We start from the raw sequence: 23,772 nt of genomic DNA, 5'->3' as shown, positions 1-23,772 counted from the left end.
GTTTATTTTTAATGTAACGAACGGCTTAAATTTTAGCTGTCTGTTTTGCTGGATTAATGGACTTATCCCTGCTGTTTGACTGACGCATACACAAGCCTGTTACAGTCACGCACGCAGTCACTCCCACCCAGCACACAAAACCTATGCCTCAATGATAGCATTTGCTGTGTGCTGTTTGCTGTAGAATATAATGCAGGGTTGATATCTATTAAAATACATATAATTACCTCTTTATTTCTTTCTCTATTTCTTCCGAGAGAAGGTTTTTCTCGGTGCCAGTGTTATTGAGAGCGTTGGTGTCGCAGCAAGAGTAGGGAGAGCTCCTTTGATTTTCCAGGAAAGGTTCCGTGACGATTTGACAGAAGCTGAGACGTCGCCTTTCATATTGACTGCTGACAAAAGGCGACAGTGACATCCAAAGAGCAATTTATCTTCTTCTTTTCGTCTGCTTTCCTCCTATTACCAAACGTTAGCACCGCGGGGCTCATCTTCTCACACTGGCCACCATATCACACTCTTGCCAATGTAATCTGTTTGTGGGATTTTAACTCACTCAATGCCATCATGTATAAATATATTTCTAGAAAACTTGTACCTGAGTTTCCAAACGTAAAAAATACATTTTTCTTTTTTCATTTAAAAAAACTACCGTAAATTCTGGACTATAAGTCTCTACTTTTTCCCCAAATGTTCAGCCCTGCGGCTTATACAGTGAAGCGGCCAATTTATGGAATTTTTCTAACGGCCACCAGCGGCGCTGGAGTATAAAAGGTAAGATTAAGACCAGTAGAATATGTGCGCCAAAAACGACTGCAACCTCTAAGTTTAAGCATACATTGTCTGTCAAATTAAGGTACGTTCCGATAATGAGGAAGACGCCCTTGATGGCGATAGTTATGAGGAGGAAGTTGAAGACGATCTACCGCGAATTTCACAGTTACGGGATGCTTTTCCTTAACAAGCACGTTTGATACATTGCGAGCGTGATGCTACTAGCGTGTTGGTACCTTTCAAAGGCACGGTTTGGGATGAAAGTTATATTATTATTATTAAAGCTTTGAAAACTATCTCGGTGTACCGTCTTTCTTCGTAAATATGTGTAACCATGTATAATATGTATTTGCAACTGTATATTTTTGTTATGTATTTATTTTAGAGATTTATTCTGTTAAGTTTTCTACGGAAGAATCAAAAAGAAGGGGCGGAGCAAACACGGGCTGATGGGAATTGTGGTAAAGCTGAGTTACCGGTAGATCTGTCTGTTGTCGCAACGGACAATAGTGGATAAATATTTTTCCCACCCTTAACTTTGGAAATATACATTTTGTTTCCTTGGATTACTTTCAACAGGACCCGGACTTTACAAGTCGGCATCATACCTTAATTACAGGTATCATTTTCCATTTAAATGCCAACTGTGGTTCTAGGACAATCGTGGAACTATTGTGAATACGCTTGATTGCTGTTAAGATTGTCGAGAAGGGTTGTTCAAATCTCACATTGTTAGTTTGCTGTTATTAGTGTCAATGAATTTGTTCAAACCAAAGCCTGTTCTGGGTGAAGCTTGTGACTGTGTCGCAAGCTTTAATGCGGGGGCACGCGGCTAATACATGGGTGCGGCTTGTGTAAGTACAAAATTGGCAAATCACCTTAAAAGTGGTGGGTGCGGCTCATAATCTGGTGCGCTCTATAGTCCGGAATTTACGGTATTCAAGGTTTTTGGCACTGGTCACTGGTATCACACCTCTGGGAATGATTTCAGTATGATAAATCACCTTTAGATGGCAGGATGGGGTATGATCAGATCTTTGTCCACACGTTGAGGAAGCTCAACTTCCTTGTGTTGCTTCCAGTATCTGGTGAATGAGTGTGCAAAGGCCGCCCAATATTTCCATATGGCATAAAGAAGCAGTGTGGTGAGAGTCCTGAGATATGGACACATAGTAATAGGCAGTTAACTCTTCAACAGACCTTGTTGCTTTCAGAAAAAAATGGCAAAGTCTGTCATTTTCTGGTCAGAGACAGATGGTGTTTTTGTGCATGTCCGCAGGAAATTGTGTGATTACGGGTGCTGAGAAGTTCTCACATCGTCCATGCTTAGTTCATGCTGATGCAGCTGATCATCAGTGTTAATAATTGGTTCAGTTTGAAAGAATTAGGTTAAAAAACAGAAAAGGATTATTTGGATTCCCCTGTCTTCTGCGGTCTCCAAAATTGTGCCGGGTTAAATATAGCCCAATTAAAAAGACCCAGAGCAACATGTCCCCCTCATTTTTCACACCAAGCTCTGCCAGGAAGGGAAGATACTCTAAGGAACAAGAACCATTAAGAGTTTATTACTTCTGCACTTGAAAAAAAGAAAATGTAGGAAAACCGAAACACACGTCAGGTTATTTGATGAAATATTTATTAAAATGGTAATCCTGATTGAAGATTATTATTGTGGGATTATCCATTGCAAGTGAATTACTTACGGGCAACAGAATCTCTATTTGCAGGCCATGTGGTGCTTACAGGGTTAATCTATAATATAGAAAAAATGTAAATGCAGTACAATGTGTTTTTTTTTCACATTTATATTTTATTTTCGTGCAATTTGGGACAAAAATGGATGAAACAATTAAGCCAAAGGCTTATAGGAGACCCGTCCCCTGATTAGTTTAGTCCATCAATAGTATCCATCCTTTATCATGTATTACATTATTTTAACCGTTTTTTTATTTCTCAACTTAGAAATAAACACAGGGTTTGAATCCCAATATAAATATTTTACATTTTCTGTGGGACTTGTCATCTTTACTCTCTAGCAACAGCACAGTCCCATAAAACCTTTAATAAGTAAGCATTTTCACTTCTAGATTTTTATAAATGGGACTAAACGAATAAAGAGACCCAGCGAGATCTGTATAGTTAATTATATGAAAATGTAATTATTAAGTAAGATAATTATGATTATTTTTTCACAAACAAAATAAACAAAACACTGGTTCTATTGGTTGTTTTCATCTTAGAAGAAAACAATTCATTTAGGGCACTATAGAAGCACTACATAGCACAGGACAGGAAAGTGATTTATCTATTTTTTTTATTGCTGTGTTTTTATTTTAAGAGTTTAATTGTGTTTTTATCGCACCCACAGTATGTCACAAAAGTAAGCAAACCCCTTACATTTCTGCAGAGAGTGGTCACTGAAACTCCCAAAATGACACACCATGGCAAGGACCCATCTAGGGATCTTCCAAACTGAATTTTGGCACTTCATAACGCTGCCCAAGGCTACAAGATGATTGCCAACACCCTGACGTTGAGCTGCAGTACAGTGGCCAAGATCCTTCAGCGTTTTAAAAAAATTCAGGGTGCACTCACAACTGAGCCTTGTGTTGGATGTCCAAAGAAGCTGAGTGAACGTTCAAGGCGCCACATCCAAATGCTATCTTAAGAAAGAAATGGGTTCAGGAGTGCTGTCACCATGGCTGCAGAGATTAAAGAGGTGGGGGGGGGGGGGGTGATTTTGGACGTACTCAGACAATACACTTGAGGAACTTTCACTTTAGGGTGTACTCACTTTTGTTGCAAAGGGGTTTAGTTGTTGAGGGCTGTGTTTTGAGTTTTTTAAGGAGGGCATCATTTGATATATAATATAATATTCTGAGCATTACACAGACTACCTTTTATTGTGTCAAAGGGATGTTTCCTCAGTGACATACTGTATTTTTAAAAATACCAGTATGTATCATTTAGTGCTTCCAATTGGTAAAACAACCAAAAAATCCATCCATCTGCACCGATTATCCTCAGTAGGGTCACGGGGGTGCTGGAGCCCATCCCAGCTATCTTTGGTTAGAGGACACCCTGAACTGGTTGCTGGCTAGTCGCAGGGCACACAGGGACAGACAATTTGCTCGCTCATTCACACCTAGTTACAATTTGGACCGGCCAATGAACCTGACTTGAGTGTTTTTTGGAATGTGGGAGGAAACCGGCAACCCACGCAAGCACAGGGAGAACATGCAAACTCCACACAGGAGGTTCAATCTAGTGACCTCAGAACTGTGCTGCACACGCGCTAACCACTGTGCTGCCCGGTAAAACAAATCATTGATTAAAAAAAAACAATATTGATTTTAATTATTTCAAAAAGAAATACAAAATATAACATAAAAATGTTTTTTTTTTCTCGAATAGTCGCAGTTTGAGAAAGTTCCATTCATTTTACATAACATGAGCCTCACCCAGAGGGGGCTGTCATAATTGTCTGCCATCTTGCTTCCTTATGTAAAAGGCAGGGCAAAATAATATGAGGAAAAAAATGTGCAATGTGTTCACTTTCAGTCTCTGTAGTTTGTATTTTTCCGCGTGCTTTTCAGCACTCGTTTTTGTTGCGCGACGCAAAACGATTATATTTACTAGTCCAATAATGCACACTGTGCTTCCTCAATTTATCAAGAAATAATACTTCAATCGGGGCAGCACGGCAGCGCAGTGGTTAGCGCATGTGCGGCACAGTTCATGTCATGGGAACCTCCTGCATGGGTTCAAATCCAGCTCCAGACTTCCTGTGCGGAGTTTGTATGTTCTCCCCGTGCTTGCGTGGGTTTCCTCCGGGCACTCCGGTTTCCTCCCACATTCCAAAAACATGCATGTCAGGTCCAAATTGTCCTTAGGTGTGAATGAGCGAGTGAGTTGTCTGTCCCCGTGTGCCCTGCGATTGGCTGGCAACCAGTTCAGGGTGTCCCCTGCCCTCTGCCCGGAGACGGCTGGGATGGGCTCCAGCCCCCCCACCCGCGACCCTAATGAGGATAAGCGGTACAACTGATGAGATGAGATGAGATGAATACTTAATACATTGTAATGCAGTGTCCTCTACAGTTGGCCTTGGGGGAGGTCAATACACAGACTTGTCTTTCTTTGAAAGCATCTTCCTCTGTGGTTTGATGGGTAGTCGCCAAGAAGGATTTTTTTTCTCGGCGGCAGAGCAGAGCGCTCGCTCCCCTTGTATTCCGTGTCGACCGTATGATCTCAGATCGTCGCCGGAATCCTTTAAACTCTTAGATTCCATTTGACTTTGTTAAGTCTGACTTTCAACCAGCGGAACAATTAGACGCAGAGATGGATTTGTGTATGAAAACCACACTTAAAGGTTTTTCCCCGTCTTTTTAAGAATTCTTTCAACTCCCCCCACGCGGGCTGGGATTGCAGCACGATTACGTCGGGCTGTGCAGAAACGGCTGAATTGGAATCTTATCTTCTTCCATCTTTCCCATTACGGACAGATTGAAAGCCCTGCAGCGGCGCTCTGGCTCCGGTCTCCAGTCAGGGCTGCTTTTTAGACGGTAATTTGACAGCTTCTAATAATGTGACATTTTGTTGGTAAGATGCACTGCCGAGCACTTGAGCCTTGCACGCTGTGGCATCAGCACAGCTCACATGGCGGTGCTTCGCTGACCTTGGCTTCACTGCGGGGCTTCGTCCCTGACACTGCCTCTATCCTGGTGTCAGTGTGACATTAGATACTTGAAGAGACAGATCGGTACCACCGTATTCTCCAGCTGACGCGCATTCATTTGGATCTTGTGGTACATCGTACAATTTCCATTTTGCACTTCTGGTTAGCTGCTCCTCTTGCACTCTTTGCACTACTGTATAGTACTCATATCTATAATCTCATCTCATCAGCTGTACCGCTTATCCTTATTAGGGTCGCGGGGGGGCTGGAGCCCATCCCAACCATCTCCGGGCAGTGGGCAGGAGACACCCTGAACTGGTTGCCAGCCAATCGCAGGGCACACGGGGACAGACAACTCACTCGCTCAGTCACACCTAGGGACAATTTGTATAATTATTTAGTATATTATTAGTATTTCAATACTCCAACTCAATACAACATTTTATTTACATCTGTACATTCAAGGAAACTGTGCGGGTCAGATGTATCAACATTTCGTTCTGTATACACGTGTACAAGAATGACAATAAACTATATCTGAATCTGAATCTGAATAGACATCACAGGCGCAGCCGCGAGCGGCAGCCTTTGCAGCAGCTCCGTGTTATTTCGCACTTTTTGTGGTTTATTGTTTTAAGTGTCTGCTTCTATCTTCGGTGTTTTTCGTCCCGTTTGACAACGACGCTTTGGATTACTTTCTAGCCTACGGTTATGGGTTTTAACGCACAAAAATGCGTTTATTCGAGGAATCAACTCCTTGCCCTGAATAATTCTCGTGCTGGCGTGATGAGGGGGCCCTATCGTGGATGCAGAGCCGGAGCTAAGGCTAAGCGGCTAGCGGCGTTATAAGTCTTCGGTACCGTCTGTAATCATGGGAATTGTGAACTCTCTACCAAATAAGACCGACGAACTGGATGTGATGGTGAAAAACATCAAAGCGTACAGGGAGTGCAGTTTGCTGTGTTTTACGGTAAACGTGGCTCACGTCTAGCATCCCGGACGCTAACGTGGAGCTACCCGGCTTCAGCGCTGTTAGGGCAGACAGAGGCACAAAAACCTGCGGGAAGCGGAGAGGAGGTGGACTCGCTATCTATGTGAACACGAGGTGGTGTAACCCAGGGCACAAAGATGTCCATCTGCTGCAGGGACGTCGAACGAAGGGCTCAGATGTCATTTCACCATATTTAACACAGTGCGTCCTATCTGAGAGGTAGGACCTGAACCATAAGTGGATGGTTCCTGAGAGACCAATCTATTTTTCCAACCGTTCTAGTAAGGTTTTATGGTCCATAGTGTCAAAGGCAGCACTAAGGTCCCGCAGATTATTCTGCAAATCAATGAACGAAGGATTTTTATTATACCATTTTTTTATCATTTAATACATAACACATCAACTTTCTGTTGAATTTAAGAAGAAAATAATTATTACCGTATTTTCCGCACTATAGGGCGCACCGGGTTATAGGGCGCACCCCCAAAAAATAGTTTTTGGTCCTATATCTTCCATGGATAAGGCGCACCGGATTATAAGGCGCTACAATGGGAACGTCGACAAAACAGTCAGATAGTTCAGTCAAACTGATTACCCCCTTAACATTCCCAAAGCTTGCAAAGAAGCAAATACGTGTCGTCGACACGTGCGGATGCGGTGTCCGTACGATGTCACTCAAATGCATCGTTTCAAATATCATTCGGAAGGTTAAAGTCTTGGGATTCAAGAAATGCCATCCATTCCTTAGTTTCTATTTTCTTTTTCGCTCGTAACTTTACTGTGCATATGACAATAAACACTTGGAATTGAGTTTAATTCACTCAACTCATCACAGCAACATCAAGATCGTTCTAAAACAAGATACCGGGAAAATATAAAGCCGGTATATAAATCCCAGCATACACCGCGGACTACTCCACGTTCGGGGGAAAATCGAGTCGGCGGCTGTTGCGTAAGTTGCGAGACCTTGCGATTTAATATTGATCTATATATAAGGCGCACTGTATTATAAGGCGCATGGTCAGCTTTTGAAAAAAATTATGACTTTTAGGTGCGCCTTATAGTGCGGAAATTACGGTATATGATTATTTAACTAATCATTTGGTGTGTAGTCGACGATTAAAACAGTCATTAGTTGCAGCCCTTATCTCCAAGTAGCACTTTTTGCAAAGGTAGTTCTGCATTATCTTTGAACGTCATTGGTGCAGACGATGGTCGAGTCCCTCACGAGGACATATGGACTGAAACCGCATCTTAGACACACTCAAGGGGCCGAGCCTTCAGCGACACACAAAGTGTTAGGGAGCCCCTGCTGTCCGCCATCTGGTGGACTGGGAATTTTTTCTCTAGTTTTTTTTTTTTAAATGCAAGTATGGTAACCGAGAGGGCAGGGGGGCATAGCAGGAGGCTCTGGAGACCGACATCGGGGGGCATTTTCAGACACAGGTCAGCCTTTCTTGGTAGAAGAGCCGGTCAGTAACACCTGTGCCCGCTCGCCTCCGCCCCACTTAAGATGGACTGTCAGAAAACCCGAGCTCAGCACAACTACAGTCCTCTCGACAAAAGCCGCGGCGGGCTTGGCAGCGCCAACGCGGCTGCATAACAATAACGGGGCGCTCAGTTATTCATATATTCATATGGGTGCTCAAATTTAGCCTTGGTTGTGAGGGTGATGAACAGCGTGGGCCGGGTGGGTGCCATGCTGAGGGGGGGGGGGGGGGTGGCCTCGTTTTCTCTCGTGCTGAGAGAGGCTGACTGGTCAAGGTGGATTTTTCTTCTGTTTTCTCCTTAGCTAGCACTTTTTGGAGGAAAACCACACGACGGCAAGGAGGAATATCGGTCGTGGAGTTGAGTCATGGATTGTAAAATAAAGCAGGGGGTGGGAACCGATGTTCCCTGTCATTTTCCTTACGGGTCTGAGCGTTCACACAAAGTCGGTGAGCAGCGCTTGAAACAACAGTGAGCAACCATAATCCCAAGTGTGGCAACTAATCCATTATCAAACATGTCCAAAACTTGACATCAAGTTACATTTTGCGGAGAAATGATTTTTCTCTTTTGAATGAATTGACTCATGTACTATTGCAAACGTCGTTTGTTCTTACAATTCTTTCACAAAATATCTATTTTTTTTGTATTTCCTGATATATTTTGTCGCATAGTATTAACATTTTGGGGGCTTATTTAGTTAAGATACAGAACTGTACTTAATAACATTTTTTAGTGGAAGTACAATGTTGGCAACAAGATTCACTTGATATAATTGGAAATTATTTGAATGCAACACAAACTTTTTCTTCTTTTTTCCGTGTTTTTTTTTCTACTTTTTTTTTTAAATTCTTTTAAAAAAATCATTGTGTTTATTTTTTCCGGGCTGTTAGTTTTTTCTTTTTGTTCTCTATTTACTTTTTTCCTACATTTCTTTCTTTTCTTTTTTTTCTGTTTTTTTTTTCTAAATTTTTCCTTCTTTTTTTCTCTTCCTTTTGTTTCTTTTTTTCTCAGCTTTGTTTCACTACTTTTTCATTTTGGTATTTTTTTCTTTTTTGTTCTATTCCCCCCTTCCTTTAAGTCATTTTGTGCATAATTTTACATAATATTTGGTAATGTTGGGATTAAAGAAGCAAAAACAACCCGAAAGAGCCGGTTCTTTTAGTGAGCCGAGCCGAAGAAGCCGGTTCCCCGACAATTTCTACTAACTTTACTCAACTTCGTTCTCCTTTGACTCGACTTCAAAATACTGCATTTAGGACACAACGTCAGGGGAACCCGTGTATTTTGACCTTCATGCACTGTAACTTTGACTTAAGTCGCTTCTTAATTAGTCATTTTGAGCCCTCATTTTTGTGCACTGGCTAGATTTTCTCGTGCGCTGAGAATGTGCGAGCAGTGCGCAATTGCGCACGCGCGCAGCTTAGAGGGAACACTGGTGGGAACGCTTTTGAACATATATTTCAGGGGTGGCGAACAAGTTTGACTCAAAGAGCCAAAACGTTTAACCGTGAGAATCAAAGAGCCACACCACGCACTGACCCGCATTAGACGTAACCTACGCAAATGATCGGCAGTCAGTTCTGTCAGTCAATGTTTTTTTATTCATCTGCATGCCTAGTAGCACGGCGGAGCAGTGGTTAGCCCGTGTGCGGCACAATTCTGAGATCATGAGATCAAACCTCCTGTGTGGAGTTTGCATGTTCTCCCTGTGCTTTCGTCAGTTTCCTCCTGGCATTCCGAAAACATGCATGTCAGTTTAATTGGCTGGTCCAAATTGTCCCTAGGTGTGAATGAGCGAGTGAGTTGTCTGTCCCTGTGTGCCCTGCAACTACAGTAAATTCCGGACTATAGAGCGCACCTGATTATAAGCCGCACCCACCACATTTTAAGAGGAAAACTGCTTTTATACTCACATAAGCCGCACCTGTATATAAGCCGCATGCGCCCACATTAAAACATGTAACGCATTCACAAAAGTAACACAAACCCAACTTTATGTCCCGTGATTGTAACTGAATTGAAATTACACAGTCCAAAAACACCACAGCCGGCTAAATGAACGGAAAATGAAACCGGTACTTAAGGTTTGATGCAGACCTGCAGAGTCCGGGTCTCGTTGAAAGTAATCCAAGGAAAAAAGTGTATATTTCCAAAGGTAAGGGTGGGAAAAATATATATCCACTATTGTCCGCTGCATCCACAAACACGTCTCACCTTTACTCCGCTTCCCGCCAGCCCGCGTTTGCCCCGCCCCTTCTTTCTCATTTGCTCGTGCAAAACATATCAGAATAAGTCTCTAAAATAAATACATTACAAAAATATACAGTTGCAAATACATATTATACATGGTTACACATATTTACAAAGAAAGACGGTACACCGAGAGAGTTTTCAAAGCTTTAATACTAATAATATAACTTTCATCCCAAACCGTGACTGTGACAGATAGAAACACGCTACTAGGAACACGCTCGCAAAATAGTAAACGAGTTTGTTAAAAAAATATAACGTACTTTTAAAAATCACAGTAAACCGTTCTCATCTTCCTCCTTATAACTGACGTCATTAAAGTTGTCTTCCTTAGTATCGGAAAGAAACTTTGTCATATAGGCGTCGTCCCACGCTCTTTTATTCCAAAACATGTTACAAAACACGCTAGCAACATTCTCGTAAAGTAAAGTTTACGTGCAATAGCTCTGTTAACTTCTTCATCAGATTGCTCGATTGCTTTTAGCTTGAAAGCTGCGTCATGTGCCTTTCTTTTTGCAGTTTGCATGATGAGGGTAATTTTACGCTAATTTAATTTGTGCACAAGCTAAGAAGTTGCAGTCTTCCTCGGCGCATATATTCCACCGGTCTTACCTTTTGTACGCTGGCGCCGCTGGCGGCCATTAGAAAAATGACATAAATTGGCCGCATCACTGAATAAGCCGCAGGGTTGAACGTTTGGAAAAAAAGTAGCCGCTTATAGTCCGGAATTTACGGTAGCTGGCAACCGGTTCGGGGTGTCCCCTGCCCACTGCCTGAAAATGACTGGGACGGGCTCCAGCTCCCCCGCGACCCTTCTGAGGATAAGCGGTGCAGATAATGGATGGATGGATGCATGCCTAGCTAATACACTCAATCAGTTAAATCGAAATGTTTGTCTTTCGACTGCATGTGCAAGTTTACTTCCCATGACGTCCCACCAGGCTTATAAAGCATCGTTGGAAACACCGGGTGAACCGTCCGAAAGGATCGATTCATTTTCAAGCAAATTAACAGTCCAGTGCGAGTCACGCCGTCGACCGTAAATGTAAAAAGGGGTTTGAGCTGCGAAGCCATCCGGCAGCCTCGCGGATCGAGTACGTAAGCGTGATATAGCATTTACCCCCGCGTTTAGCTAAAGCACTCAAGACGTTCTCCCGTCTGCAGCCCTTGTAATTCCTTCTGAGTGTGAAAGTGGGGCAGCGTTTTCCACCCCTAGCAAATGCGTTAGATCTTCTTTCAGCGTCTGCGAGCGACCACCTCGTCGTAGATGATCCCCCGCGGTAATTAGGATCACACCGTTTCGTGCCCACCGGCACCGGGTTTCATATTCCTTGTCTTTGATATGGAATTAGGGCCAATCTACCACTGTCAGCCAAGGGGAGAGGAGATTGATGGCATTACCTGATGTCAGCCTGTGTAATAATATATGGCGATGACGCTGCAGATTTCAGGACCACTTAGCACTTTTCCGGCATGGTGTGTGAGCAATGGCCGATGTTGCATATTTTTTGAGAGAAGTGAGCAAGAATTACCTGTGCTACTTGAATGGGGCTGGTAGATAGATAGATACTTTATTCATCCCAGCAGGGAAATTCACATTTCCAGCAGCATCCCTTCGCTGAGAACAATACAATAATAAAGCAAAAGGAATACAATATACAAATACCCAATGTGACGTGCTAATACCCGCTGTAGCGTGTTGTATAGAGTATTTAAATAGTGCTACATAAAATACACACTGCAATAAAAGTACGGTAATATGCAATGTGTAGGGGGTGTGGTTTAATGTGGGCCTTTACTCCGCCGGGTGGAGTTAAAGAGCCTCATGGCATGAGGAAGAAAAGATCTCTTCAGTCTGTCCATGGTACAAGACAGTGACAGCAGTCTGTCGCTGAAGCTGCTCTTCTGTCTGGAGATAATGCTGTGTAGTGGATGTGATGAATTGTCCATGATTGACCGCAGCTTTTTCAGTGCCCGTCTCTCAGCTACTGTTGTCAGGCTGTCCAGCTCTGTGCCCACAACAGAGCTCGCTTTCCTCGCCAGTTTATTGAGACGAGAGGCATCCTTCTTCATGACGCTGCCTCCCCAACATGCTGCCGCATAGAAGAGGGTGCTTGCCACAACTTTCTCATAGAATATTTTCATTAGCTTTTTGCAGATGTTGAAGGAGGCCAGCCTTCTAGGGAAGTAAAGTCGGCTTTGACCTTTCCTACATAGAGCTTCTGTGTTGGCAGTCCAGTCCAGTTTGTTGTCCAGCTACACACCCAGGTATTTGTAGGTCTGGACAAATTCTACACCTTCTCCTTTGATGGTTACGGGAACCGGGTGAGTTCTAGTTCTCCTGAAGTCCACCACCATCTCCGTGGTGTTCAGGTGCAGGTGGTTTGCGTCGCTCCATTGGACAAAGTCCTGAATCAATTTCCTGTACTCCTCCTCCTGCCCACTTCTGATACATCCCACGATCGCAGTGTCATCAGCAAAGTTGTACTTAAAGTCCGATGTATACAGAGTAAATAGGAACGAAGAGAGCACGGTCCCCTGTGGAGATCCTGTACTGCTAACCACAGTGTCCGATGTACAGCCCCTCTGTTTCACATACTGGGGTCTACCTGTCAGGTAGTCCTCCAGATTTACATTGTTTTTAATGGGAAAAATATTTCGGTGATCGATTAAATCAGTTTTCGAACAGGGTTCTGGAACGGATTATGGTCGAGAACCGAGGTTCCACTGTACTTATTTTGTAGTGTCCACAATCACTTGGTAAAGCTTGCATTTCAAAAAGCTTTGCATTTTTTTTTTATTAGGTGCATTAGATTAAGCCCAGACCAAGGTTACGCTGCTCTCCTACATGATCGAGGATTGGGAGATAAGATACTATCCTTCTATCTTCTATATACTATTGTAAACATGTCCTGAAAAGGAAATGTCTCTGAACTGTCCGATGGGGGTGATTTTTATTGACTACCTGCTGATAGGCACGCGCACCAGCAAAGCCTCATTTCCCCTTTTGGTAAAAATTGACAACGATAAAAGCGGATCGCCGCACTAATGGCAGCCGCGGATCAACACCTGAAAATATTTCACTCTGCTGATGTGGACGTGAATGAGATCCAAAGTCATGTCTCCCTGTGGCTGACTGCCAGGACCTTCACAGGAGCTTTAATAAATGGTTTGTACCAACAGACGGTCCTTGGCCCGCACGTGAGCGCTTGTGTGCAGATGCCACGGTGTGTTTATGTGCTATGGGAATTTTAATAAGGACTAAGTGCACAAGAACCCTCCGGGGAGCGAGAAAGACCAATAACCTACAGTAGTGCATTGTACTACTAAAAGGGTTTGAAGAACAGGAAAAGGGGAGGAAGCGGAGGTGTATTAGCTATTTATTCATAGCACTAGGGTGCACATGAATTATTCAAAGTGACATTCATTCATAATTAACTTTTAATGGATAAATAAATAGACCAAATTGTAGCAAAGGACTCTTCTGGATGTGACTTCAAGTCATTTTTAATGACACAACTGAAGGGTGACGTTAATGAGGGAAAAAGAAACCACTGCGGCTAATACAGCGGTACCTCGGTTCTCGACCGTAATCCGTTCCAGAACCCTGTTCGAAAACCGATTTGTTCCATTACCGAAATCATTTTTCCCATTAAAAATAATGTAAATCGTTTTAATCCGTTCCAACACCCTGAATGTTTACCTTGAATGTTTAACGTAAACAAAGATAACCCAGGCTAATCGTACGTTCGCGTTATCGTAATCTTCCGTACGAAAGATTACGCTAACACGAACGAGTAAAAATAAAAAATAAAAACGATAAAGAAAAGAAAAATGAATAGGATTTCTTACCTTTGTGGTGGTCAGCAGAAGGTGCAGGTGGATGGCGGGGTATTCCCTAGCAAGATCAGCACACCTTCTTCATATTTTGCTATTATTTATTTCTTATATAGAATAGAATAGAATATACCTTTATTGTCATTGTTACAAAATGGGTTAACATATTGTGACAACGAAATTGGGCAAAAATGCAATAGTTGTACGCACTACTCTTCTTTTTTCACATGTAGCAACTTTGCTGCTTGCACTGACTTTCCTTGGAGGCATAATAAGGGGCTAAAACACCCGTACGTTGCTCAGCATCGCACCCTAGCGAACGCACTCACGCATTACCGGCGTTCGAACTCTGATTTTTTGACCGAACAGCGAAGCAAGAATTTCTCCAAATTTTTGGTCGGACTCCGATTTGTTCGAACTGAGAGGCGTTCGAAAAACAAGGTTCCACTGTATTTATTCATAGCTCTAGGTTGCAGATGAGTTATTCAAAGTGACATTCATTGATAATTAACTTTTAATGGATAAATAAATAGACCAAATTGTAGCAAAGGACTCTTCTGGATGTGACTTCAAGTCATTTTTAATGACACAACTGAAGGGTGACGTTAATGAGGGGAAAAAGAAACCACTGCGGCTGCGCTAATGCTACGAAGCGCGTTAGAAGGTTGGCTTAGTGATGCTCAGCGTGGTGACGGAGGAGAAATGAGTGCGGTAGGTGGTCCGCCTCGGGGACGCAAAGCTGCCGCTCGAATTACTCCCAAGCGTATGCAAGCCCGAGGAGGACTCGTACCGAGACCTTGAACTAAAGTTCCGATCCGGGCGGCGTGACGGACGTTTTAGATAGTGTGGATAATTTCGACGAGTTTACCTCGTCTTTATCTCCTAGGCTCCAGTCCAGGTATGCTTGATCTTTGGTACAACGATGTTGGAACATTCTAGTCACTGATGCTTCTTAAAAAGCGCGCTTTATGATGCAAGGCGAAACAAGCGATTTCACGGGAGAGTTTTTGGGGCAAAATTTGCATTTGCGTCTCATTAAGAACGGGAAAACAGAATCGACTACCTCGACCGTCCCCCCATCCTAAATCAGAGGGCTGTGTTGAGACAGAGGTATGAGTTTCTTCTTGCTTCTAGCTAGCTCGTCTCAATAAACTGGCGAGGAAAGCGAGCTCTGTTGTGGGCGCAGAGCTGGACAGCCTGACAACAGTAGCTGAGAGACGGGCACTGGAAAAGCTGCGGTCAATCATGGACAATTCATCACATCCACTACACAGCATTATCTCCAGACAGAAGAGCAGCTTCAGCGACAGACTGCTCTCACTGTCTTGTACCACGGACAGACTGAAGAGATATTTTCTTCCTCATGCCATGAGGCTCTTTAACTCCACCCGGCAGAGTAAAGGCCCACATTAAACCATACCCCCTACATTGCATATTACTGAATTTTATTGCAATATGTATTCTGTGTAGCACTATCTAGATACTCTATATAACACGCTACAGTGGGTATTAGCACGTCACATTGGGTATTTGTATATCGTATTCTTTTTGCTTTATTATTGTATTGTTCTCAGCGCAGGGATGCTGCTGGAAATGCGATTTTCCCTGCGGGGATGAATAAAGCATCTATCTAGCTATCTAGCTATCTAGCTAGCTATCTAGCTAGATAGCTAGATCAGTAGTTCCCAACTGGGGGCAGTGGAAAGATCTGGGGGAAGAAGGGATCGGTAGGGGGGCGGCAGTCCAAAGTCAGAAGTTTGAACATTTGTTTGACGATTTGTACACAACACGTTAGGGCTGCACAATTAACCGAAATCGAATCAACATCGCGATGTGACGTAGTGTGGTCGTGAAACCGCAAAGCACTGTGGTTTTTTCAAGGTTTTGTAGTTTTGGCCAACCACAATTGTTACTGTTCGAGCATACCAGCGGCGCCCCGACGTCTGCACTTCTGCGTCTGGCCTTCTGCGTCAGCACTCACAGGAATTCTGTTATCAGAAATACGTCTGATGCATTCCACAGAGCCTGACCTTCTTATGTACCTTGAATTAAAACACAGTCAGTGAATACCTTTATTGCCGTGAACTGAATACATACACTCTGTAGTCAAACGTATAAAATCCTTAATATACCGAAATTTGTTTGTTAAGAGGTGATTTTACAAAGACGTACCACTCTGTATATATATTTGCCGTAAATTCCGGACTATAAGCCGCTACTTTTTTCCCAAACTTTCAACCCTGCGGCTTATTAAGTGATGCAGCTCGAGTACAAAAGGTAAGATTTAGACCGGTGGAATATATGCGCCGAGGAAGACTGCAGCTTCTTGGCTTGTGTATAAATTAAATTAGCGTAAACATACCCTCTTCATGCAAAATGCAAAAAGAAACGCAGCTTTCAAGCTAAAAGCAGTCCGGACGGTTTACCGTGATTTTTACAAGTACAGTATGTTTTCTTATCAGACCCGTTTACTGTGTTGCGAGCGTGTTGCTAGCGTGTTTTGGAATAAGGGAGCGTGGGACGAAGTCTATATGACAAAGTTTCTTTCCGACACTGAGGAAGACGACTTTGATGGCTTCAGTTCTAAGGAGGAAGATGAGGACGGTTTACCGTGATTTTTACAAGTACGGTATGTTTTTTTTTTTTTTTTAGCAGACCCTTTTACTGTGTTGCGAGCGTGTTGCTAGCGTGTTGCTACCATTAACTGCCCTGTCAAAGCCATATTATTATTATTAAGCTTTGAAAACTCTCTCGGTGTACCGTCTTTCTTTGTAAATATGTGTAACCCATGTATAATATGTATTAGCAACTGTATATTTTTGTAATGTATTTATTTGTATTTTACACACTTATTCTGATATGTTTTGCACGGGCGAATGAAAAAGGAGGGGCGGAAAAAACGGGGGGTGACAGGAAGTGGGGTTAAGGTGAGGAACAGACAGACTTGTTTGTGGACGTGGCGGACAATATTGGATATATAGTTTTCCCACCCTTACCTTTGGAAATATACACTTTTTTCCTTGGGTTACTTTCAACGGGACCCGGACTCTGCAGGTCTGCATCAAACCTTAAGTAGCGGTATCATTTTCTGTTTATTTAGCCGGCTGTAGTGTTTTTGGACTGGGTACTTTCAATTCAGTTACAATTGTGGGACATAAAGTCGGGTTTGGGTTACTTTTGTGAATGTGTTACATGTTTTATTGTGGGCGCATGTGGCTTATATACAGGTGCGGCTTGTGTGAGTATAAAAGCAGTTTTCCTCTTAAAATGTGGTGGGTGCGGCTTATAATCAGATGTGCTCTATAGTCCGGAATTTACTGTAGTTGCAGGGCACACAGGGACAGACAACTCACTTGCTCATTCACACCTAGGGACAATTTTGACCAGCCAATTAAACTGACATGCATGTTTTTGGATGGTTGAGTGCCCGGAGGAAACCCACGCAAGCACGGGGAGAACATGCAAACTCCACACAGGAGGTTCAATCTCATGACCTCAGAACTGTGCCGGTATCATTTTCCGTTCATTTTGCCGGCTGTGATTTTTGGACTGTACTTTAACGAAGGACATTTAGTTTCAATTGCGGGACTTAAAGTCGGGTTTAGGTTCGCATGAGGCTTATATACAAGTGCGGCTTGTGTAAGTACAATATCGGTTTTCGTCTTAAAATGTGTTGGGTGCGGCTTATAATCAGGTGCGCTCTATAGTCCGGAATTTACTGTAATTAGTCTGATAAGGAGGTTTCAGCTTGTGTTAAAAAAAAAAAAAATAGGACAGAGTAAGACCAGGTTTTATCCGGGAAGCCACTCGGAGATGAAGACGTCAAGGAGTGATTGCCTTACCGCGGTTGCGTCCTTATCAGGGAAAACAGTTAACGTGTCAGGGACACGAGCCCAGTGTGGGGTAGCGGCCAGGTGTTTGGGCTCCTTCGGGAGCTGGAGGTCACATTAGCATACAAAAGCCGCTCTGCTGGGTAACCTTTCCAGGCGCCGCTCCCTAGCCGAGTGGCCGGCGGTCACACACTGGCATCGCCTCAAGTATCTCATCAGCCACTCGCCCGCAGATGTACACAAATCTCTCATATCGGTGCGGGCTCCGACAGAAACATTGCTTGCGCGGTGACGTGATCTATTTTTTTCCCTCGGGGGGACATACATCAACAGGGACAGCTGTAAAGCAAAATAAATACTATGATACGGTCCATTGCCATCATAATGCACACGAAATGTGGAATTCAGACCAGCAAAATCGGTACATTCGCAGTGTTCTCGTCTGCCCATTTTTGCCTCATTTTTGCTGGGGACGCATAGTCTCAAATCAACATGCGTCCCCGGGACGCAACTTTTTTGACACCAAAATTGTCATTATTACCCGATTACATTTTTTTTAAACAAAGATTTACCGCACTGCAAACTTTTCGTCAGGCAGATCCGGCAGATGTCGTTTTGGTCTCGCGGTTCGAGTTTTTTCGTCTGCACGCCGATCTCGAGTTGTGTGGTGAAAAGTCCGGTTCTTTTTAGAGAACCGGCTTTTTCGGCTCAAACGGCTCACTTGCTTTGATGCATTATATTACGAATGATGATGTTGTATAAAGAAGTTAAGAAAAAAAAGGAAGTATAAAAGGAGAAATTGAAAAAAAGACAGGTTTGTGGATATCCCTTTCATCGGTATATTACCAACAATAATTTGATGCAGAAGATGAATTCATAATTTGATGATTAAAACTGAATGAATATGAAATGAAATGACTTCCCAAAGCGCTTTACAATCTGCTCCACATTTCCCAATAGCGGCCTTGCAGCCATGTAAGGCGCTAACCTGCTTATTGGGGGTATTAGGGGTTCAGTGTCTTACCCAAGGACACTTCGACATGTAACACGGACGAGCCAGGATTCGAACTGGGATCCCTTGATCCCAAGACGAGCGCTCTACCTCCTGAGCTACTGCCGCCCCCATAATATATAGATTTGTATTATATATTTGTCGCCGATTTACAATTTCCACCTCGATAACACTAAATTTTGGGGACCCGTAGATCTCTGTTGGGACCCATAGATTTTTCAGCATGCGAGTCCCCGGGACCCATCACTTTTCACAGGTAAAATGAACACTGCATTCCAATCCTCGAATCCATCCGGATGAAGAGTGGATGTCATAAAAGCTCCTCTGTATTTACAAGGCCCGTACGACGCGTGCGAGGCTCACCGGTTAGGAACGGGAGCAGCGCGTTATCCGGGTCGCACGAGGGAAAACCAGAGACGAGCATCGACTGCGTCTGGTAGCATGCGGCGCTGTTCCTGGTTGAGAGGAGGAGGAAGTGAAGCGGGGTAAAAAAAAGAGGCTGGGAAGCTGAGGGAGGCTGCTGCCGTGGCGACGTCGATATTCGGGGGCTGGCCTGACAACGCGGGTGGTCGTATCGACGGTCGGCAACATTATGGACTGTTATGGAAAACTGACGTGTCATCGGGTTCGTAGCTGCCGGCGAGGCCCAAAATGTTTCAACTTTAATCCCGATTGTTTACAAAAAACGTAGTGCACAATGTAACTTGGCAGCTCACCATACGGTTGGTAAACTGAGGCCTGACTCCGAAGACACTTCACGTGTCTTGTCTAAACTCTTCCAGTTGGAGCGTATTCGAAAGTCGGATAAATTTAATCAGCCGAGCGACGAGTATAGTCCACATATCAATTTATTTAGCCGAATCAAAGAGTTGAACAGATCGGGTCTTTCTGCCGTGCCAAATTACAATCGTGTGTAGAAGACCCAGGGTTTTCCCATGTTATTGTGAAGTCTATATATATATATATATATATATATATATATATATATATATATTGTGTATTTATCTTAACATTCCCCTAATATTCACTGTCTATATATCTTTTGATGTTTCAGTCTAAATGTCCACCCAATGATGTGTCAGTCTAAAGTCCACCCAATGATGTGTCAGCCTAAAGTCCACCCAATGATGTGTCAGTCTAAAAGTCCACCATACTTGTACTAAATAAAACCGGCTGCGGAGGGGAAGCGGCAGCAGGACGATTGCAGAGCCGAGAACACATCCCCTGTGTTTCTCCCCGATTCTCCCCCGCTGCAGCGGAACAAAAATGTACATTGTCTCTGCCTGAATTTCCTTTTAAATCTGATGACCGGCCACACAGGGTTTACCCACATTTGGACCCCACATTATAATACATGGCGATGAAATGTTCACGCCCCATGACCAAGCTGCTACCGATTGGTCCAAGCTGTTGCCGAAGCAGACTTCCTAATTCTCCTTTGAAGAATGGTAGGAGGGGTGATAGGTCATGGGCCTCTGGACAGAATGGGGCAAGACACATACTCCAACCCCCCAGGCCAGGTGATAAGTCAATGTTATCTGCACAGAATGGAACTAAAGACACATTCCATCACAGAGCGCGGTTTACGGCACCCTTCTGCCAGAGTTCGCACTCAAACGCTTAAGTCAGATTTTGGACAAGTATATTTGACTTAAAGTAAGATAAAACAGTGTATAAAATAGTATATAACTTCACAGAACAGAGCCTAAAGTAAACCCAAAATATATGAGGGACTCAGGGGAATAGAGGGGATTTATGATACCAAATAAAACCCCTAAAAGTCTTTTGCAACTAAATCCAAGTTAAACAAGGCTGTACAAACATTTACATATTTCATATTTTGGTGTCTCAAGAGGTTGCTTTAATATCCAATGTCCATCATTTTGACAGGTTGAAAATTGGGCCATAAACTGCAGTAGCAGTAAGTTCTTAATCATCCAGTACGGTACTATAGAGAGAAAAAGAAAAAGGCAGAAACACAAATAATAACAATGAAGGGTGGATAAAACGAAAAAAGAGTCAGCAACAAAAAAGCCCAGCCCAACCCAATTGTAATGATTAACACTTTAGACCTGACCCAGCCCCAAATAAGGGTCGGCTCGGGTTTGGACTCGGCCTTAAAATTTTACCTCTGCTACTCACAGTGCACATTTTGGTTGTTCTTCATGTTTCTTTACTCTCCCGTAGGTGGAAGTAATGTGCTAATGTGTGTGTTTCTCGGAAATATGATTTACGGTATTTCATTTCTGAGAACTGACCACCGGTACTAAAAATCTCTTTATCCACTCGAAAAAACGATTTTCAACGTTTGACAGCTCTGATGTAGGTTAATTGCTCACGCTGTACATTTCTCTCCTCCATGTTTATTTCTTTTCTGTAGGTTGCGTTCACGTGTTAAATTTACGAGACAAATCTGTCATTGTTACTTGGAAATTTGTATAACCCTGAATCACAAGAAGTCTCAAAGGGCTGTACAGACTACAGACTGTGATTACACCATCCCCTGATCTAAAACCTACATGAGGGCAAGGAAAAATTCATGCATGAAGAAATTTATGTTGCAAAGGCATCAACCATCAATAAACATACTTCATCAATATGAAATAATTGGTGATCCATAAGCTATAGAATATAGGTGTTTTTAAGCCTAGATTGAAACAGTTCCACTGAGGTTGCATATACAATCCCCGAGGGAAGAGCATTCCACATGTTAGGGAAAAAAACTATATTACAAACGTAGCATTTGCCAAATTGTTCAAATGAGTTATCTGACTTCATTAACCAAACTCAAACTTCATTCTCCTAACAATGCATGCTCGTTTCTTAATTTAGGGGAAAATATTGACAAGAGACAGGCATTTCCACACGGGGGCAGATTTATTTTGTTTAAGTATTTAAGTGAATTCTATCGAATTTAGCTGAATTGTTGTCGAATCAGTCTAATTAGTTTTTGTCCAGTCTCATTCTCATTCTTTCGTCTTCTGTGTTCCGTATTTTCACAAATCGGGGCGTCGGCCACCCCCCACGGGGCGGGTCAGGTGCCAGCTTCACCACCTCCTCGCCGAAAGGCGCCGCCACGTCTAATAAACTCACACCAACAAACCTTATCAGAACAACTTCTCCAAACAATGTCTCCTTTCCTGCGTAACAGGCTCCCCCGGCGTCAGCCCTTGTCCCCGTTATCAAAATTCCCCAGCCAAAATACTCCACACTTGGAACGGGGCGACCTGTCATCGAACTTCAGCCCCCTCTGTGAAAAATCTTCATTGCATTCAATAACTGTAATCTGTAAAATCCCTTATAGTCAAATAAATAAAATATAAAATCTTTTACACAGATTCAGGGCCCGAATGGTGATCGCTCTCAAACATGCGGATCTCTTCTTGGCTCTTGGGATCACGAGTTGACCAGCGTTTTCCGAGCGAAGGCTCTGAGCAGGAACAAATGAGGAAATACATATAAATAATGTGATTTCCTTTAAGAAAAGTAGGTTCCGAGGCAGCCTTTCCAGCAGCTCCATGTTATTTTGCTCTTTTTGTGATTTACTGCTTCTATCTTCGGTGTTTTTCGGCCCGTTTGACAACTTCACTTTGGATTACTTTCTATCCTATCATTATGGGTTTTAACGCACAAAAATGCGTTTATTCGAGGAATCAACTCCTTGCCCTGAAGAATTCTCGTGCCGCCGATGAGGGGGCCCTCTCGTGGCTGCAGAGCCGGAGCTAAGGCTAAGCGGCTAGCGGCGTTTTAAGCCTTCGGTGCCGTCCGTAATCACTGTAAATGTGAAATCTTTACCAAATAAGACCGACGAACTGGTTGTGCTGGTGAAAATCATCAAAGCGTACAGGGAGTGCACTTTGCTGTGTTTTACGGAAATTTGGCTTACGTCTAGCATCCCGGACGCTAACGTGGAGCTACCCTGCTTCAGTGTTGTTAGGGCAGACAGAGACACAAAAGCCTGCAGGGAGCTGAGAGGAGGTGAAATGAAATGAAATCATCTGCATTTCTATAGCGCTTTTCAAGTCAATGACTTCCCAAAGCGCTTTACAATGTGCTCCACATTTCCCAATAGCGGCCTTGCAGCCATGTAAGGCGCTAACCTGCTTATTGGGGGTGTTAAGGGTTCAGTGTCTTACCAAGGACACTTCGACATGTAACACGGACGAGCCGGGATTCGAACTGGGATCCCTTGATCCCAAGACGAGCGCTCTACCTCCTGAGCTACTGCCGCCCTGCTCGCTATCTACGTGAACATGAGGTGGTGTAACCCTGGGCACAAAGATTTCCATCTGCTGCAGGGACGTCGAACTTTTGGCCTAGCGTGTGACGTCATGCACTCCGCTGTTGCTAAACTACAACACAGCACCCTGTGGCCATCCTGTTAATAATCAACGCAAGGATACTGCTGGAAGTGTGAATTTCCCGACGGGGATGAATAAAGTATCTATCTATTTTTCTAAGAGTCACCTTAATATCCTACTACAGTCTCATATTTAACATCTCATTTAATTGATTTGTAATTATTGATCGACGGCCTGCAATACTGGTATTGTCCCAGTATCAATACTTAGGGGCTGGTATCTGTGGTGCTCGCCCATGCCTAATTAGAAGTGATCTCCATACGTATCTATTATCAAGATTGACATTTGCGGTTTTACGTTGGGGACCGCAGGGAGCGTATCTTGTTGATGAGTTATTAAAGTAATGAAAGCGATGGGCATGAAGCGCCACTCGTATTGATTTTGATTGACAGGTCACGCATTTGAAATCAAAAACGAGTGAGGAAAAAAATGGTGGGCTCTATTCCACGCGTGTGAATGTGCGTTACACTTGCCCACAGGTAACACATGCTCACCACGTAATTACGGTCATTACACGGCAGGCTGTGGATCCGCTTAATATGATAGTAGACCCT

The 23,772-nt window shown here is 43.4% G+C and overlaps 1 protein-coding gene across 4 annotated transcripts in view; it reads left to right on the top strand.

The window, feature by feature from the left end:
- The window catches only part of msi2b (musashi RNA-binding protein 2b), a 576,812-nt gene that overhangs the window by 222,688 nt on the left and 330,352 nt on the right, over window positions 1–23,772 (top strand). The window lies entirely within an intron of this gene.

The sequence above is a fragment of the Urocampus carinirostris genome, chromosome 17 (assembly GCF_059441175.1).
Source record: "Urocampus carinirostris isolate Australia breed hairy pipefish chromosome 17, RoL_Ucar_1.0, whole genome shotgun sequence".
Lineage (NCBI taxonomy): Eukaryota > Metazoa > Chordata > Actinopteri > Syngnathiformes > Syngnathidae > Urocampus > Urocampus carinirostris.
This window is presented reverse-complemented; position numbering and strand designations above follow the sequence as displayed.